Source organism: Lissotriton vulgaris, chromosome 12, assembly GCF_964263255.1.
Source record: "Lissotriton vulgaris chromosome 12, aLisVul1.2, whole genome shotgun sequence".
NCBI lineage: Eukaryota > Metazoa > Chordata > Amphibia > Caudata > Salamandridae > Lissotriton > Lissotriton vulgaris.
In genome coordinates, this window is record NC_141700.1 from 73,889,540 (window position 1) to 73,905,472 (window position 15,933).

Below are 15,933 nucleotides of genomic sequence, written 5' to 3' on the forward strand. Positions count from 1 at the left end.
CCACGCCCGCTCTGCACCGGTGGTTAAAACAGCCCTTTGAATCTGCATCGGTGGGTTCTCTATATTCATCGCCTGCTGACGGAGTTTGCTGGGACTGTCTCCTGTGCCTCCCGTGACCCGGGACCAACGCAACTCTTCGCCGGACCCGCTCCGCGGGTCCCGCTTCATCTGGACATCTGTGGGGCTTTGTGGCAGCAGACAGGGCTGCGAGCGAGACGGCAGGGACTCCAACTACCAGGAGTCCCTGCGAGGCCAATCGCTGTCACCTGGCCCGCTCTCCCTGTAGCCACGCCCGCTCTGCTCACATTTAAAACCAGTGCTACAACCGTGTACGCGGAACACGCGCGGAACGGTGCCGGGCGAAGCCCGGGCCAAGGGCGTGCCCGTTCGTGACCTGCAGTGACCGGACCGGGCCACCCCTCTTACTCCTGCTGTAACCCACCTGCACGCCTTACAGGCCCACATGGCTACTCGTGAAAACCGGAGTAAGTCCTTCCTTGCAGGAGGCTTTATATCTGGAGGTATGGACAAATTTCTTATCAGGGTTAATAATATTATCGATACCGAAATTAACCTCCTCGAAAAGCGACTGTCCAAAGAATTGTCGTCCATCAAGAGATCCTCCTTGGGGATAATTGCCCACGCCAAATCACCTGTAAGATCGTTAGATCCCGCTACCAATATAGAGGACGCTCATCTCCTTCCTCTCGAAGTTGACCATCAGACTTCTGTGGAACCTGACTCTATTGTGCACGACATTCCTCTCGAGTCTAATTTACAAACTGAAACTAACAATGTTTCCATTGCCTATGTATTCGAAGTCATTTCTGATAATTCTTACCCACAGGGGGTGAAACTAGGGGCTACTGCCAAAAGGAAAAGATCATATAATAAGAAAGTGGGCAGAAAATCTAAATCAGCTAAGATCCAACATGATCCTACTCCACCCCCTAAGATGACTCATCCTATAGCTCCTATTGCTAACGGGATATCTATTGAAAGCCTGGCTACCTTATTTAAATCAATCTTGTTTCCCCTAGAAGCTAAAATGGAAAAGATCGAACTGAGGTTGACTAACATTGAGAGAACCACTGCTTCCATTCTAGCTACTGTTAACAAACCTAGTAGCTCCAATACCTTGCAGACTACTTCTACCCTTCCTGTTACCCAACAAGTTAACACAACCCAACATTCTACCGGCCCTCCTAAGGGACCCCCAGTATTACAGGACCCACCTCAATGTAATAATGTTCCCTCACAGCTACCCTCTGAACCCCAACCCAGTAACCCCTGTCAATCAGGACCCTTGACAGATGGAACAGTAGGCTCTCCAACTATAGTCTCTAGACCTCGTAGACCTCGTCTGCCTGATCTCCCCCCCGAAGCAAACCGTTATATGGTGGTTTTGGCTGGCGCCCCTGCCCTGGAATCAGGAGAAACTGAAACCTTTAGCTCCCTGAAAAGTAAAGTCGTAAAATGGCTTAACTGGAATAGACCACTCCCGGCCCACCTTCATAACGAGATTATTATGGTAAGGAGGGTACCCTGGGTAGGCAGGACGGGTAAATCTATAAATGGGGATTGTATCACGGTTAGCTTTAGAGATCCTAGGACGGTATCTCATATTTGCGCTGGATTTAATAGATCCTTTGATTCAACCATACAAACTCTCCCAGTGTCCTTCTTTTTTCCACCTACTCATGCAACCCATGGCAGAGGAGGGCCCGACTGGGTAAGAGTTGAGCGAAGGGGAAGACCTAGAAGTTATGGCATGAGACCAGCTATACCACCACAGTGCACCCCCCAGTATAACCCTTTTTTTGATCACAATCGGTATAGCTGTCTGGATGGTTTGGAGGGAGTGGACTGACTACACCCAACCAGTGATCTAACGTTACCTCAACCAGAGCTGGGCAATAGTTCATCGGATACGGTAGCTGTGGTCAACGATCTGTGTTTAGTTGAATGGTTGTTGCCCACTGAACCTTCTAAAATGCCACCTATTGAATCCCCCCTCATGTGGTAATAATGGACCCCTATCACTTGTCTGAAATGCTGGGTAAGACAGAGGAATTGCTAGACACTATGGTCTCCCCCAGTAAATGTGTACCGCCCGAGCTGGCAGTGATGCCCAGCCCTCAAGGCTGCCAGATGGCTAGCTGGAATATCGCAGGTTGGCGACAGAGGATGTCTACCCTGGGATAGAAGGAGTTTATCTCCGGGTTTGATATCCTCTGCTTCCAGGAGACCTGGTCCATGTCTGATATTCATCAGGATGGTTTTACCTCCTATAATTGTCCCGCACAAGAATCCATAATGGGAAGGGCAAAGGGTGGCTTGTTGATTTTATTGTCTGCACACCTCCCTATACGTGTGAAGTCCCACTCTATTGTGGACTCACACTCTCAGATACTCAGGTTGGAACATAAAGGGGGCCGGAACATCTTGCTAATCAACCACTATAACAATTTATTTGACCCCACGAGTACCCGTGTTGTAGATAAGATAGAATCAATCATAGACCAAATCTGTAATGACTCCCACAAATCATATGATCTTATTTGGGGGGGGAGACTTTAATATTAAGAGCTGTCCCTATTCATTTTCTAATGTATGTGGATACGATGGGGGCAATGGGGAGAATTTGGCCCACTTTGTACATACCCCCTATGGCGACTCCCTTAATTCCCTCATGTTAAACTACAATTTGGTCATCCACCAACCCGCTTTGGATCACGAGGGCAATATTGTTCCAACTTTTACTGGGAGAAACTCTAAATCTGTTATCGACTACATATTGATGACAACCCACTTGATCCCCCTTTGTTCAGTCCCCTTTATTGTTGACTACGGAGTCAGTGACCACAATGCCATCACTATGTCAACCCTCATCTGGGGCCCTAAGATCTGTTATGATGGAAGGATAGTTGATGAGATCATACCCTGTAGACAAAATGGCATTCGGATCAAATGGGGCGGAAATAATTCCGATAAACTCCTAAAGAAAATAGGGAATGCAGGGCAAGAGGTGATACTCCGTTGCCTTGAAGTCGATGCTACCCCAAGCCGTATTATTACAGACTTTGAAAAACTTGGTGATATAATTAAACAATCCCTCACCATTACCAAGGGCATTACCAAGCGGGCCACGTTAGGCTGGTTCGATAAAGCTTGCACCTCTGCGTTGCAAAAACTTAAGAAGGCCCCTTCGGATCACCCAAGAGATAGGGAAGCAGTAATTCTATTGAGGACAACCTATAGACAAGAGCTTAAACGCAGGAAACAAGAACTAAGAGAACAAGCTTGGGAGGACCTAACCAAGGCAGCAGTACTCCGGGATTGTAAGCTATTCTGGAGTACCGTTAATAGCCCTTTCCTGCAGAAAGAGGATTTCCCAGTTTTGACAGCCCAAGTAAATGAAGATAGTTGGGTTCAATATTTTACCGGGATTTTTGATCCAACCCATAGCGCACTGGATAGCCCTAGTGTAAACCCCTTTAACTCTATTTTAGGTATAGAAATCTCCCTCTCGGAAGTTGATTTGGCAATTCGAAGTAGTAAAAGTGGGAAAGCCCCTGGACCCGATGGGGTACCGGTTGATTTGTATAAATCAGACCTGGCATTGTGGAGCCCCCTATTAACCCAGGTGTTTAACGCCGCTGTTAATGGCACTTCTCCCTCCACCTGGAGCGAATCTGTTATTCTGCCAATCTATAAGAAGGGAGATAGAGGAGAGGCTAAGAACTACCGCCCAATCTCCCTTCTGGATTCCTCGCTAAAAATCATGAGCAGGGTACTGTTGTTACGCTTAGAGGAATGGGCCGATACCAATAGCATTCTTGCAGATTCACAATATGGTTTTAGGAAAGGCCTTGGCACTATTGACCAATGTATTAATTTAAACCTTATTATCGGAAAATACACCAAAGCTAAGCAGGGTTCTCTGTTCCTTTGCTTTGCCGATCTCTCTAGTGCTTTCGATCTCGTTGACCACACTTTATTGTGGTCTACCTTAATCGAAATGGGTGCTCCAACAGCGATAATCCATTTTTTGGCAGGACTGTATAATAACTTATCAGCCCAGATTCGCTATGGTCAAGAGGGAGAGTGTACAAGGAAAATAAGGGTAAAATCTGGCATTAGACAGGGTTGCGTTCTGGCCCCTTTACTTTTTTCATTGTTTATTAATTCCATGGAGTCTGAACTAAAAAATTTACAAGCTGATGCTCCGCAAGTTAAGGGACATCCAATCCCGGTGCTGCTATATGCAGACAATACTGTTTTACTTTCGAGAACCCCATTAGGCCTTCAGAAACGTATGAATTGTTTTTATGATTTTATACAGGGGAAGAAACTGAAAATCAATAATTCAAAAACTTATGTCATGGCATGTGGAAAAAAGGTGAAACATCTCAAACCATTTTATTTTAAGGAAAACAGTATTGAGGTGGTGAATAACTTTTGTTACTTGGGTATTACTTTTAATAATGGTGGATCATGGGCCCCTGAACAACTTAATGTTAAATCTAGGATGGGCAAAGCATCTCTAAGTGTATTCCGCTTTGCTGCTAAATTAGGTAGCCGCCGCATTCCAGACATGTTGAATGTTTATCGCCACAGGTGTGCATCTATTGTTCTTTATGGCTCAGGGGTCTGGGGCCATAGACAACAAAATGATCTTCAAATTCAGGAAAATGTATTTCTTAAGAGACTCCTTTGCCTTCCACCCTCGGCATCTACGGAACTGGCCCATAACGAACTAGGGCTGGACTATATAACTGATTTGACTGGATTGAGACCCTTGTTGGTCTGGAGGTCCATTTGGCTAAAGGAAGAAACCAGGTTCACCAGGGGAATAATACAAGACTGTTTACGCCTGGATAAGGTACTCCGGATCCCTTGGTTTAAATACGTTACTTATTTCAACCTTTAAGGAACTTTTTGACCTAGATGTTTTTAAAGACCCTAAGTGTATTGTTGATATACCTAAGTCAGAGGTGAAAGGTGTTTTTCTGAGCCATAAACTTAATAGACGAAGAGTACTATCTGGTGATTATTCTACCCATGCATTTTATTTTTCTAACTTGGAGGAAGGGACCGGGTTCCCCATGTACTTGAATATTATCACTAGACAATCACACCAATATGTACTAACCAGGTTGAGATTAGGCATTGTCCATAACCTGGTAGCATTCCCAAGTATGAATATATATTCTGCCACTCCTTGTCCGTGTGACGGAATTACTAAGCAAAGCACGCTGCACTTTTTGCTGTTATGCCCTTTGTATAAATCCTTGCGAGTTGTGTATCTTAAACCGCTGTTTAAAAAATATTTTATATCCACCACTGCTAATGCCATGAGATTTTTATTCAGCCTTGCCACCCCGGATATTTGTTTTTTTACTGCGACCTTTATTCTTAAATCAGTCTGGGTTAGAAAAAGTATGGTTTTCTAATGTTGGTTATACCCTTGGCTGCTGTCCATGTTCTTTTACTATGTTGTGTACCCCATCTATTTTATTTTCCCTACACTCATCAATTCTGAAGTGCCTTTTCTTTTTTACGCATTATGTACACTTTTATGATGTTTTATTACAATTGAATAAAGTTTATACACTGAACTATAATATTGATTTATCCATTTGCAACAAGCAACCTTTGCTTTGGAAAAACTGTGAAATTTTCAATGACAATGACGTTATTTCAAATTTAAAACATGATTTTCCTGTCATAGGTGATCTGTCATAATGAACTACATGTCCCAGAATTCATGGGTGTGTTAAGAAACAGGAAATAGTATAGACAGTTGCAGGAAAGTAGTGCCACCTACTGCGAGCAAGGCCGCAAGGCTGAAATGCGTTGGTGTGTGTGAGACGGACCCCGGAGTAACTGAGGGCCTTATCGACGTACCACCGGGAGGGACTATCCCAATGCGGGTCACGCATCACGACCCTACTACCGGACTACTGCAACCATCACCCTCTGCTATTTTTCCCCAGGAACGCGATGACCGGATGAACCCGGAAGTGGTCCGGACAGAACGCGGAAGCCGTAGGGACGAGCCAATGAAAGGTGACTTCCTTCCAGGGGTGGAGGCGGAGAGAGTTGGCACGCAATACGAGGAAAGAGGAAGCGAAGACCGAAGACGCGGGACCCATGAAAGAAGACGCGGGACCCGTGGATGCCGAGGCACCAGTGAACCAGGACGTGGAAGAAGACAGCTGGTACGAGGACTGGTGGTGTCCGGAGGTGGCTGGAGATCGGTCACAACTCGGGAGAAGAGTTGCGGCGGGACCGGTGAGTGACCCAGTTCGAGGGACTTGGGAAGCAGGGAAGAGGGAGGGAGAGTAAGGGGGGGAAGTTCGCAATAATCTGGAGGGGTATGGCACAAACTGCCTGTGAATTTCTGTGTTCTCTAGTTGCCTTGTGAAGCACTCGGGAGTTCATATTTTGACACTTGTCCTTGGAGCACCCAGTTTTCCCCGTCCTAGGCACGTAAAAGAAACACAACACCCCCCCGCCCCCCTCCTTTATACCTAGTTACAAAACACGGCATGTGCAAGTTTTGTTTGTCACCATCTCACGGACCGTTCAACACTTAAGGTGTGGTGAAGGGACACTCAGTCCTTCGGTTTTGTCCTCACTTCTCACGGTTCCTTCTAGTTCTTCCCTCTCCAATGAGCCTCCGGGGAGACCGCCAGGGTCCTGAGGATAAGGAGAAGACAACACCACTACCCGTTTCCCCATCCAGCTCATCGCCCGAAACATCAGAAGATGAATCTACGGAGGGACAATCCACCAAACCCAGCACCTCTTCAGTTGTTTTCAATAAACCATCTTCTTTTAAACCACTACTCCAGCCTCCACGCCTGTTTATAAAACCCGCCCTCCCACAGGTGGTGATTCAGAAAAGGGGGTGGTGATGAACAGAGTGTCTGAATTAAGCAGACCACTCTTTCCCAGTCCAAAGATCAGGGCTTGATCCATCACCGTTTTTTAGCTCACTGCACCATCCCAGCTCAGAACCTGGCTACATGCAAATTAGTCTGTTCCTGTCCCAGTGCATGATGGGAACAGGGCAAACCAAACTACCAAGCCAATTCTTCACCAGAAAGGAGACAAGCTTCCGGGGACCGGTTTCTGGCATTGCACAGGTGGTGTCAGAAGTGGGATCCCAAGGCAAGATGGAGGCTGCGTTAGCAAAAATGGCTGAGAATCAAGAACACCTTGGTAAAATTATGGAACGGTTTCTGAATGTTGTGTAGGAAGACCGTGATAAAATGCAGAAAGTCCTCACGGGGCAAGGACAATCTCATGGAGCAGCCATGGACAAACTCGCTGAAGCCCTGGGACAACAAAGAGGTCCTACCACTTTACCATCTGTAGTTTTGCAACAATATGTGGCTGGATAGGACCCAGATTTTTTCTTAAATAATTTCAAGAGAATGGCAACGTCTGCCTCATGGGCTGCAGAAAAAAGGAGGGCAATATCTGGTACCCCTGTTATCAGGTGACCTACAAGCCGCCTACCAGGCAGCGACCCTTCAAGGAGCTGTCCCTTATGCTGATATAAAGAAATGTATCCTAGAAAGATTAGGGATAGATGACGAGACATACAGAGTAAAGTTACGGCAAATGAAAGAAGGATCGCAAGAAACTCCGCGAGCCTTATACTTTAGAGTAAAGGATATGGCAGATCGGTGGCTCAAACCTGCAACAACTGATAAGGACGGGATCATGATCATATCTTGAACAATTTCTAACGTCTCTTTACCCTCCAATTCAACGCTGGGTCCGACAGCAGGCAAACCTTACCTTGGAAACAGCGGTAGAGATAGCTAGTGCCTACAATAGAGCCCAGGATTTGCAAAAAGGAAAAGAAGAGTCAACAGGGAAGATAGGGGGACACTCCAATCAGCGACCTCCCCGTCCTCCTTTGATTAAGAAGCATGAACCTCTTGCTTTCCTACCCAGCATACCAACCCCTACCGCTCCTCTTATTCGTCCACCCTCTATAGGACCACAGTGTTTCCAGTGTGGGGGGATGGGACATATAGCCAGGTTCTGTCCACAAAAAGAGGAACCAATGGAGATAGGGATGGCCCGCAATTATTACTGTTCACCCACCGAAAGAAAGCCACCCCCATATAGGTGTACTGTCTCTGTAAATGGCCAACCCTTAACAACCTAAGCTGACACCGGATGTCTACATAGCGTAGTCAGACCCCAAGACCTCGGTATTAACCTAGGACCCATTGATGGAGTGGTAGCCATTAAGTGTGTGCATGGGGACACAAAACCATACCATACTGCTCAAGTTCAGATCCAACATCCCCAAGATACTGGAACGTCCTTAACGGTAGGCCTCATACCCCGATTGCCCGAACAAGTAATCTTAGGAAACGACTATCCCAAGCTGACCCAGTTGTTACAGAAGGCCCCCATAGCTGAAGACGAATGGCTAGCAACCACTCCTTTTTCAAGTGATAAAGGAAAAGAATGGCCATCTTCCAAACCTCAGAAGAGTCGAAGGCAAAGAAGGGCTGAGAAAGGGAGAGAACCCATGGTGAGGCCCATTATACCAGAAGAAAACCCATGGGAAACAGACAGGAATTTCCATGCTGCCCAACGGGAGGACCCCCTCCTTCAAGAGGCATGGAACATGTTAAAATCTGGTTTGCGATGTCAACATAATCGGCGCCACCTTGTCCCCACTCAGGCCCGTACGCTCTAGTAAGCAGTAGCCATTTTGAAAGCACCATAGCCCCTCTGCCCCTCGCCGATCACCAGCGCGTACCCCTGGCGCTGCAAACATCCCCCGCACTCTCTGACCACCCCCGCTCTCTCGTATATGGACCATGCACCCCCTCCCAGCGCCACCCTACCCCGGAGGCGCATTTCGCCCCCGGCCAACACCTCCCCGTCCTTTGATGAACCCCCTTCCTCTGCCCTGCCCCGCTCCCAGGCCGCCCCCTGGCTCCGCAGCTGCCATTTATTGGCCCCCTTACTGTAAGCAGTTGCCCCGATTCAAAGGATCTCCGACTAATCAAAAGGCCCTCCCCCACCCCGTGCGATCCGATCAGATACACCCGTTCCGGGAATCGACAGAGTATCCTGCTGTGGAATAGTCATCACTTACTATAAATAAGTGTGGGAACGGGCTCAAAGTGGGGATTCCAAGGATGTCTTTCCGTACATCAAAGCCTTAACAAGAATGTGTCACATGTAATAAAGCTATAAACCTGTGTATAAGAGGCCAGGCCTCAGAGATGCAGTTAGAGCACCTCCCGAAGACATTCTGTGTGCGTGTCCGAAATGACAGGCTCTCCTCATGAGAAATAAACCCTGTTCTTGCGTTCCAGCTTCCAGCGCCTGTCTCTTTATTTGGTACTATTTGCTTTGGGAAATTAGAGGCGTCCTTGCGCCAACAGCCTGGGTATTCAGTAGTAACTGGCTGCTTTTCCTCAATTGGCGTCCCAACGGATGTATGACGTTACAACGCATACTTTTACCACGCATACAATTACAACGCGGTATTTACAACGAATACCGTTACAACGCATAGCGCTTAGAGGTGCTGGATAGTGGTAAGTATAATTTTATATTCCAACTCCAGTCCCCGTGGACACTAGGGAAGGTGTTGGATATAAAATTATACTTATTCCCTATCCTAGAGCGCCCCCCAGCGCAATGCGTTGTAATGGTATGCGTGGTAATGCCTGCGTTGTAGTGGTAGTGCGTTGTAAAAACTTCGTTGTAACAGTTGTATACCGTCCCAACGCGGGGCCCATCAGCGACATGTGGGTTCAGTAAGAGATGTCCTGACGACGGGGTGAACGTCTAAACGATTGGAGTATACCTGCCTTGAGAGGACCCTCGTCTGGCTGCCGATCGAGTGAACTTCACCGATTCTGAACGGACCTCTCTCGAGTGACCTGCTGTCCTGACTGGGACCCCACAGGAGTGCTGCGGTAAAACTGGAGTAAGAGGACGATCGGGCGCTGGAAGGGGAAGGCGAAGAACTGTCCACGTGGTCCGGGTAAGGTTAAGTAGGACGTTTTATACGTCTGATTGGCAGGATGGTTTTATGCATCTGATTGACTATTTGATTGATTGTTTGTATCAGAATTGTTTGGAAATACTAGTATTATTCATTGATTGGTTCGTTTAGCCTTGGTCGCTACTTGATACATTGGTTCTCTTTGGAGATTCTCTGTCTGCAAACGGAGAAGAATACAAAGATTCTCTCTTCCTTTGCAGGTAGTGAAGGGTAGGTAACGCGGACCTTTGTCCCCCGTTGTAACCCGTCGTGCCTATCTCTTTCTCACCATTTGATTGTTTGATTGTTCGAACACTGGTTGTTTGATATTCTCTGCTTACAAATAACGTGGAATAGAGATATTCTGTCTAGTCTTTGCAAGCAGTGAAAAGATAGGTAGTGCGGACCTTTGTCCCCCCTTTTGTAATCTGTCATGCCTATCTTCTCCCCACTGATTGGTAATTGGTTCTACCCGGACCATTTATTAGAGGTAGATCATCCGGCTCCACCGGAGGGCACCCCTAATAAAAAGGACATGTATATAAAATACGGATTAGTCGATGTATCTTTCTAGCAAACTATGACATAAAAATCGCTAAGAAAAACGAAAGGAATCAAACAAAATCAGTAGGCCACTGATAGGATCCTTTTGACCCTGCTAAAACAAGAAACACTAGGAAATAACCCTTCGCGAAAAAAAGAAAAAAAATGTGTGGGGTGTGGGCTTCGGCGGGCCGGAATAACAGGCGGGGAGGCCAGATATAGTGCGCTATGTTTAGCGAGTTTTATTGTGGATACAGGTAGGTGGTGATAATAAGTCTCTGAACAAACGGGTCCGATGGGGTTCTTTGGCGAAGTCCGAGGTAGAGAAGACGTCCGGTCAGGGAGGGAAATGGAAGACGTCCTGCCGCTGGGCTGTTGTCGACAGGATGGTGCAGGTCTTCCTCCTCTGTAGTGCCGTAGGGTCCTTGACTTCTGCTGGTGGGCCTCGGAGGTTTGGGGCGAGAGAAGAAACAGAGGACCGTTAGTCTTTCGCTCCTCTCAAGAGTGGTAGCTGCCACCGACACCGGGAAGTGAGGATACGAGAAAAGGGATAGTGAGGGATGGGTTAAACGGGGAGGTGGAAGAGGCCGACAAACAGGAGGGGAGACAAGGATCGACAGGGTGCTCACGGTGAAGAAGGGGGGGGGTGTCTATCTATATATTTATATATACAGTGCTCTCGTGCTCAGACAGGTGCAGCGCTATACTATTTACACTAATTACAACTATCTACAAGCGGCACACGGAGACGGATGGCGGTTACTCACGTGGCCCGCCGCAACTCCCTGGTGAGTTGCCGCCGCTCTCCAGCCACCTCCTGAGGACTCCACCAGTCCTCAGACCACACGTCGCCGTCGGCGTCCTCCTCCGCTTCTTCAGCTGCGTGCTCCGACTCCTCGCTTCTCTCTCTCAGCTCCGGTTCCTTCCTTGCTGCCTCCTGCCACGAGTCCGCGGGTTGGAACCCCCTTCGTTGTGGTTCGCCGGCTTTTCTATCTTCCGGGATGTAGTCGGGGGCGGGACTTCCGGGTTCATGAAGGATTACTTCCGGGTGTCCGTCTTCCGGGTTCTGATCTCGGCGTACCTGCAGAGGGAGGGAGAGAGAGAGAGAAGAAGTCCTATGGAGAGGGAACAAGTCATCTTCTGGGTTATACGGACTCATCCCCGCGCGAGGATGCCTCTCCGTTAAGGCAGGTACCGCGGCCTTTCCACATCCCCTTTCCCTAGCTGTCTTTCTTGTGGGGGTGTGAGAACAAGGAAAACGAGAAAGATAATCCGCATTACCCTGTTCGGCCCCTTTTCTATGTTCGGTGGTGAACCTATAGGGTTGAAGAGAAAGGAACCACCTGAGGACACGGTCGTTGTGGCCTCGGTTGCGGGCCATCCAGGCCAGAGGGGCATGGTCCGTATAGAGCACAAATTCCCTTCCCTCTAGGTAATAGCGGAGAGTGTCCACTGCCCATTTTATGGCTAGTGCCTCCTTCTCGACACAGGCATAGTTCATTTCCCTGGGATAGAGCTTCCTGCTTATGTATAAAATGGGTCTCTCGTTCCCACAGGGGTCTCTCTGGGACAGGACGGCCCCCAACCCTTGATCGGATGCATCCGTTTGTAGGATGAACGGTTGGCTATAGTCAGGGCTAACAAGGACGGGTCTGGATAGTAGGGCCTGTTTTAACGCCTCAAAGGCCTGCACTAAAGGAACCGAGGGATGTCTCAGGGCCTCTTCTGTTTTGGTACATTTCTTTAGCAAGTCGGTCAGGGGAACAGCTGTTTGGGAAAAGTTCGGTATGAACCGTCTATAATACCCCAGAAGTCCCAGGAAGGCCCTAAGTTCTGTCTTGGTCTGAGGGAAGGGTATCGATCGGATGGCCTCTATCTTATTGTCCTGGGGCCGGATGAGGCCTTCCCCTAAAAGATAACCCAGGTACTTGACGCTTTGAGCGGCTAAGGTTGTCTTGGCCGGGTTTATGGTAAACCCACTGTTGCCCAGAGCAGACACCACCGCCCTGAGATGTCCCAAATGTTGTTCCCAGGTATTGCTGTGAATCACTATATCATCTAAATAAGCCCCCGCATAGTGGGAGTGGGGCTGTAGGGCCCTATTCATGACCCTCTGAAAAGTGGCAGGGGCTCCGTGTAAGCCAAAAGGCATTACTCGGAACTGAAACAGGCCGTCAGGGGTAGAAAAGGCGGTCTTCCGTTTGTCATCTTCTTTCAGGGGTATCTGCCAGTACCCCTTGCATAAATCGAGGGTGCTGATGTACTTTGCTGTGCCGATCCTTTCCACCATCTCATCAACCCGTGGCAGGGGGTACGTATCAAATCGTGAGACTTTATTTACTGCTCGAAAGTCAATACAGAAACCCACCGAGCCGTCGGGTTTGGGGACCAGGACTATCGGAGAGTTCCAGCTGCTAACCGACGGCTCGATAATGCCCATCTGCAACATCTGTTCTGTTTCCTTCCTTATTACGTTTCTGCGAGCTTCCGGAACACGATATGGCCGTTGTCTCACGGTTACCCCGGGATCCGTCTGGATGGCGTGTTCTACTAGTGTTGTGCGTCCAGGCAGGGAGGAGAAGACACTCTGTACCGGAGTTAACGTATGTTTTAGTTCTTCTTTCATGGACGGAGGTAGATCTGAATCTATGCACCCTTCAAAGGGTATAGAGGTAACCACCGGTTCGCCGGATAGGACGGGTCGTGGCCCCTCCCATTTCTTCAAGAGATTGATGTGATATATCTGCCGTACTCCTCGAGTAGGCTCGGTCTCTATCTCGTAGGTGACGGGAGTTACCTGTCGGATGACGGAGAACGGTCCCTGCCACTGCCCTAGAATTTTATGATCAGAGGATGGTAGGAGCAACAACACCAGATCACCTATAGCCAAGGACCTCTTCTTGGTTCCCTTATCATACTGCTGTTTTTGGGTTGTTTGTGCCTTTTCCATGTGCTGCCGTACAATGTCTCGGACTTGGGTTAGGTGTGTCTTCAGGTTATCAACATACTCGGGCAGGGGTCGGGTACGATCGGGTTCCGCCTCCCAGGCTTCGCGAGCCATATCTAAGAGTGTTCTGGGAGGTCTCCCATACAACAGTTCATACGGGGAATATCCGGTGCTGCTTTGAGTTTTGCACCTGATGGCGAACAGAGCCAGAGGCAGCATCTCCTCCCACCTCTTGCTTTCCAGATCCAATAGTTTTTTTAGGGTGGCTTTCAAGGTAGCGTTGTAGCGTTCCACTAACCCGTCGGTTTGGGGGTGGTACGCCGAGGTTCTTAGTTGCTTGATTCCTAACTGGGAGCATACCTGGCGCATCAATGCGGATACAAATGGGGTTCCTTGGTCAGTTAAAATCTCCCGTGGAAATCCCACCCGTGAGAAGATAGATATCAAAGCTTTCGCTATATTCTGGGTGGTGGGATGTTTCAGGGCGACCGCTTCCGGGAAGCGTGTAGCATAGTCCACCACCACCAAGGCATATCTACAGCCGCTTCTAGAGGGCAACAGGGGTCCGATAAGGTCCATTCCTACCCGGCTGAAGGGTATGTCAATGAGCGGGAGAGGGCGGAGGGGTGCCTTGGGGGGTCGGTAGCGACTATTCTTTTGGCAGATGGCACATTCCTTACAATATTGTTTGATTTGGCTATACACTCCCGGCCAGTAAAATTTCTCGAGTATTGCCTGTCCTGTCTTTTCTTCCCCGAAATGGCCGCCCAGGAGATGGCTATGTGCGAGGAACAACACCTTGTCTCGGAATGGACCCGGTATAACTAAGTGGGGGGTTTTCTGTGGGTCTGCTTTCCGATACAACAGGCCTCTAGACCGGAAGAAGTAGGGACCTACATGCAGCGGGTCCTCGTCGTCATGGGCCTGCCCCCACGCATGCTGTAGTACGGGATCTTCCTGCTGTGAGGCTCGGAATTCGCGATCCGTCTCCCATGGATGCAGGGCTTCTTGTACCGGATAGGCTCCAACGTGCATCCTTCGTTCTTTTCTCTTTTGGCTCTTGGTTTTGGTTTGCTTCTCGGGAGAGGGGTGCAGGGTTTGGTTTTGGGAAAACGGGGCTTCCTTCCACCACTTCTCAAGGGAATCGGTAGTGTCTCGTAGGAGAAGGGGGAGACCGCTGTAATCACTTCCAAGGATTGCTTGCTCTGGCAAGTTTGGTATTAGTCCTACATTCAGGGTCCTCCCGGGGTCGGTACTGGTTTGTACTGTGACTCGTGCTGTGGGGTAGCTCTTGGTGTCTCCATGGACGCATTTGATGGCTACAGACCCTGTGACGGGGCCGACAGGTTTCGGCATGTCCTGAGGTCGTACCACACTGTGTCTGCACCCGGTGTCGGCCAGTGCCATCAGGGGTTGGTTGTTGATCCTAACATGACACCTAAACGGAGGGGGTGAGACTCCTGCCGTAAGACACACGTAATTCCTGGTCACCCCAACTTCCATGGGCTCCTCCTTCTGCGGACAATGACGGGCGATGTGTCCAAAACCACCGCAGTGGTAACACTGAGGTCCGGGTGGATTTGGTCGGGGCATCATCGGATAGGGCACAAAAGGGACAGGGTCCGGTTTTCGGGGAACAGGTGGTCGGGGCGGACGGATGTGACTACCAAGTGGCCCCCGAGACAGGTGCTCTTCCCTGATTTTCTGAACTTCTTGGGCTTTACTGTAGGCACTGGCTATCTCCACCGCCCTGTCGAGCGTCAGGTGTGCATGTTGCCGCACCCATTTTTGGGTGCCCGGGTGAAGAGAGGCGAGGAATTGTTCCAGGTTGATTTTAGCCACTATCTCGTCTTTAGTGGCCGTAGCGGGTTTCAACCACCGGGTGGTTAGGTCCTGAATGCGATAAGAGAGGGCCCGAGGGGTTTCTTGGGGCCCCTCTCGGACTTGTCTTAGGCGGATCCTGTAGGACTCCTCGTCTATCCCCAGACGCTCGAGGATGCAAGTCTTGATGTCGGCATACGGCGTCTGCCCCTGTAGGTTAGCCTGTTGGTAGGCAGACTGCAACTCCCCGGTCAACAAAGGTCCCAAATAATGTCCCCAGCGATTTTCAGGCCAGTTCGCCGCTTGAGCCAGTCTCTCAAAATTCGTGAAAAAGAAGTCGGGGTCTTCCCCCGCGACATACTTTTGTAAAACGACCGATGGTAAGGGTGCCAGAGGCCTCTGCTGTCCCATTGCCTCTGTGAGTTTTCCGAGGGCCTGGTCCTGGGCTGTGCCTTGCCCTTTCAGGACGTCGTGGAGTTGGCCCCGGTCATCCTCCGCGGTTTTCAGGAATCTTTCCATCATCTGTCCAAGCTGTTCCTGGCTTTTGGCCAGCTTCTTGACTGCGGCCTCCATGCCTCCGGGG